The sequence below is a fragment of the Brassica oleracea genome, chromosome C8, assembly GCF_000695525.1.
Source record: "Brassica oleracea var. oleracea cultivar TO1000 chromosome C8, BOL, whole genome shotgun sequence".
NCBI classification, from domain to species: domain Eukaryota; kingdom Viridiplantae; phylum Streptophyta; class Magnoliopsida; order Brassicales; family Brassicaceae; genus Brassica; species Brassica oleracea.
In genome coordinates, this window is record NC_027755.1 from 38186981 (window position 1) to 38191954 (window position 4974).

The 4974-nt window shown below is 36.7% G+C and overlaps 1 pseudogene; it reads left to right on the plus strand.

Moving 5' to 3' along the window:
- The window catches only part of LOC106309343, a 2120-nt pseudogene extending 924 nt beyond the window's left edge, over window positions 1-1196 (plus strand).
- The last annotated feature ends 3778 nt before the right edge of the window (window positions 1197-4974 follow it).

Sequence of the window (4974 nt, forward strand, 5' to 3'; positions counted from 1 at the left end):
GTCCGTCGGAAGATCCGTCGGAATTCGGTGTGTTTTCTTGTAGTGTTGGGTCCCTTCCCTTTCTCAGATCCTTGTCGGTCCCACTCAGTTCTCTTGTTCTGTCTGTAACAAAACATTCAACCGCTTCAACAACATGCAGGTTTGAATATCATTATATATTAACAGATATGTAATTATCATGACGGGAAGTTTTCTTGATTTCACTCTCAATCTATATATATATAATTCCTTTTACTTCCACGGTACTATCATTTATGGTCTAAGCTGATTTAGCATCGTTTAATTGAAAATTACCCTAAAATGATTTTGAATCGAATTATCAATTTTTTGCTAAATTAACTCAGAATCTATAATCCTCTGCGTTCCATGGGTATTATTATCAATCGGGAAAAGAAACTTACCTCTATAATTAAGCACTTATGATAATAATATATATGCATGCAATATATGCTCATGTAGTTATCTATAATATTAATTCGCGTAATCGTCAAGAGAATATATAATAAACAAAGTACAATGTTCATGATAGATGAATTTAACATGAAAAACATGAGATAGACAAATTAAATTACTGTTTTATTCAAATTACACCTGAGGTATATTTTTCTCTACTTTATTTTTTGTAGATGCATATGTGGGGTCATGGTTCGCAATACCGAAAAGGTCCAGAGTCGCTACGAGAGACGAAATCATCATCTTCGGTACTAAAGCTACCATGTTATATTGTTATTGTTGCGCCGAAGGTTGTAAGAACAACATAGACCATCCAAGAGCAAAGCCCCTTAAAGACTTTAGAACGCTTCAAACGCATTACAAAAGAAAGCATGGAGCCAAACCTTTCCACTGCCGCAAGAAGTGCGAGAAAACGTTTGCGGTGAGAGGCGACTGGAGAACGCACGAGAAGAATTGTGGGAAGCTGTGGTTTTGCGTTTGGGGATCGGATTTTAAGCATAAGAGGTCTCTTAAAGATCATGTTAGGGCTTTTGGCGATGGCCATGCCGCTCACACTGTGGGTGATCGTGTTGTAGCCATTGGACACGGAGAGGAAGATGATGATGGTGATGATGATGATGATGATGATGATATGGAGGAAGAAGAGGAAGAAGATGAACAAAATATTGAAGAAGTAGATGTTGATGGAGAGAAGAACTATGAGTATGGTCACTTTCGTCGTAATACTCAAATTTTCTAATTACAACCTAATCATATGGCCAATTAATTATGATCGATGGTTGTTATATATAGGGTTTATTTTAAGTGAAGTGTGTTGTTTTAATATATTTACCGGCCTCTTCATCATGTTAGTGAATTTAATAATAACTTTTCTTAAGACTTCTAGAATTACCCATGTCATAACTCCATCAAGCAATTTCTCCTATGGTTATATAGAGTAACATACTTGCATTTTCTTTTGTTACCGAGAGATATCTCAGATAAAGGTCCGTCTGTAATCCTTCCTAGGATTGTCATGTAAATATGCCATTAGTGAAAAAATGAAAATATGCCATTAGTGAAAAATCAATCTATAGTCTTGACCCACAACACAATAACCACTTAATTACCATCATTGTTCGACAACAAGAGTCATCATCTTTTAGCTATGTAGCATAATTGACACAAGGACTACAAGTACTAGTGTTGCTTCAACCTAGAAGCTTATAGTAATTTTAAGAACACTTGCGGTGGTATATACATGCATGATTTTTTTTTCTCTTTCTTGGCTAATATGTACACAAGGAAATGGGATATGTGAGCCATCCCGGCCAGTATCTTAGATTTTTAGTATATGTATATTTCTTAGTGTTGACTAAATTGAAATTCTGATTGCAGAAGTAGTTAAATGTTCATTGTAGACCAAAAAAAGGATCAGGCGTTCTTGGACTACAAAACGATGATCTACTAGATGCGATGTAGACCAATCTCAATATAAAAAGATTCTATAGTGAATATCGAAGAGCGCATCTCTGGTGATAAATAATGGAGGTAAAATATAATGACATTTAAATCGTCGAAAGTGGCAGTTCGATTTATCCAAAAACAGAAACTGTCTGTTGTCACTTTATGTCGTGACATCTAACGTTATACACATTTGTCTATGTTACACTTGGAGAGAGAAATTTCTCTACTCTTAGGTTACTTCAGTTTCTCTGTCACTTTTCTATCTAATATCCAAGCAATTATAAGTGATTATATTTTCAAACACACAACTATTGTAACAAAAAATCTACGTAAGCTAGTTAAATTGTCAGTGTACTTGCCATGTATACATCGATTCAAATATAATCAAAAAAATTGAGTAGAAGTTGGTTTCAAACTTCGAGTGAACTTGGTCCTGAAAGGTACGGAGTATTAAATGTCGTTTTGGAAATTGTAAACTGTTAGATATGTTGGACCATATGATCTCATAAAAGTGTAAGTATTGGAAGGATTTATGGCTTAAGAACAACGACAAAGAAAAAACAAAAACAGAACATCTCTCTCGTCTAGCAAAGTCCTCACACGTTGCAAATTGATTTTTCATGTTATACGAAACTGATTTTCTTCTGAAAAAGATTGGCGTATATTAGATATATTACTCTGATTGATTATAACCAATTCAGATCGTGTAATATAAAAATATAAACCATTTGGTGAAAGCTAAAAGCCGAAACATTTGGCAACGCGCCTGACTAGCCATACTTTCCAAATATAGAACATTTACATGGTATCCGCCATTACATATACACAAAAAGTCTACAAAATTAAATCATAGGAAGGGGGAGCTCACGCGGTATAACCAGCTAGTCACATTAGATTTTCGACTCAATATTAACGCTCATTATCTTAAAGCCCAACTTTAGACCCATTAAATTAAACTGACCAATGAAGAGATCAGTAAACAGAAAGCAAGGTCAAGGACAATACTCATAAACCAATATGAAATATATATTCTATTGATTTCATGGTCCATGAAGGGACCTGAAGATGTCAGCATTTGACAAAGAGGGGAACGGAAAAAATGATCAAAAGTGAATAGTTTCAGCTACATACGGTAAGAATCTATAAACCAGTTCTAGTAATCAGAATTGTATGCTCAAACTGTGCCGCTACTCCACCATCAGCTGTTAGAGTAGTCCAGTTGTCTGGCCATGTTACACATTCCGTCGGTCCAATCGTTAGAATCGGTTCTGCAATGCCAAATTGAATCCATCAACAACTTGTTACTACTATACAATAGTAATCAAATTAAGCAAATGAAAAAATACATGACATGGAAGAGCAACAAACCGATTGTGAAAGTATGTCCCTCAACCATATGCTCAGGCTCATCATTTCCTGCAAATTTGAATAGAAAAATGGGCCACAAAAGTGGAGTTACTAACAAGAACACTAACAAAAAACAAAGCTGAAGCGTTTTCCTAACCAATGAATTGTTCATTTTCTTCAGAGGTAAACAATACTAATCATAAGGCGTAAGAGAACATACGAGTTGTAGATAAATTGGGTGACACTATCGCATGAATTTTCATTTTTCCAGTTCTGAAACTTAATACCATATCATATACTATACCACATATTGTTTATCCAAGTGGTATATTTTTCGTGTTACTTATTCATATTGTGTAGAGAATCGACCTTGGCTGTTCTTGTAACAAGTAAATCGACACACCAATATGTTTGGCGAGTTCTCTCCAAACCGGAGGCAAACTCTATATCACTATGAATCGAAAACGTTACAAGCTTCGCACTAGTTGCATGTTCTATGCTTTAGAGAGATTTTATGTTTCTGTGTTTTGCAATCTCGAGTAGAGACCTCTATTTATACTAGACCTAATCATGTTAATCCTTGTTGCATAAGGAATAACATATGTCCTAAAACTATAAGGAATTACATTCTTTATCGGACTTAGACTAATCCATATTCTTTATGTCTTGTTTCAGGTCCAAAACCGAAGCCCATAAGCAGCCCACCAGATGGCCCAAGAGACACAAGCCTCACATTCTCCACCTTGACTCTTTGGCCTCACTCATCGACTTCTCCGTCTCTCTCTCTTTCTCTTTTGGCGACCAGAAGTTTCGACGAGCTCACCGCTTCGTCTTCTCCGACGATCGTCTGTTCCTCAACGCCGTCTTCACGGAGATGCATGCCTTCTCCGATTCTCGCTCCTCTCTATCTCGCCCCGGCTGTAACGTCTCTCTCCTTCGATTCCCCGTGATCAAAACAAGATCCCGACTTCACCGTCGCTCGTCTTCACCGGCGATTGCTCCCACTGCCTCCACCATTGAAAAACCCAGGTTCCGTTTGCTCTTCTCATGTCTGTTTCCTTAGACATCGACCAAACCTTAACCTTTGATTTCAATTTCTTTCCAGCTTGTCCCTTGATGAAATCAATAAAAAATCCCTTGAGTCTTCGTGTTCTTCCGGTGAATCCTACACCACACGACCTTCATACGGACCAAATCAGACACGTCAAATTTCAAAAGGTAACTCCTTTTGTTTTGACTTTTTCTTCTTCCTGTAGACATCTGTGTCTTCATGCTCTCTTAAAGAAAACCTGTAATGAAAGATTCCTTTGCTGAAAAAATTAAACTTATTCCTTGTTTAATTTCCACAGCTTATGGTGCTGACGTCTCTTCACCACTTCACTTCCATTAGGTAATCAAACAGAGTTGTTTCTTCAATCCCTTTAAGAGCTTTGAATCTGTGAACTAATAACCTTGTATTCACAGCTTTGTTGTAGACGTTTCCTTGCTACAGTCACACGTATCCTTCAGGTATGACATCTGATTCTGCTTCTTTATAATGGTGTCTCAACTTCTGTTGAAGCTTATTATCCTGCAAAATCATTCGGTTGACTAGTATTTGAACTAACTTTGCAGATTCCTTGTGTAGACAACTCCTGTCTACAGTCACCATTCTTCAAAGGTAATAATAATTTTTTTCTTCTTGAACTCATCCCAAGCCTTTTATAACTCCCTGTCGAAAAACATCAG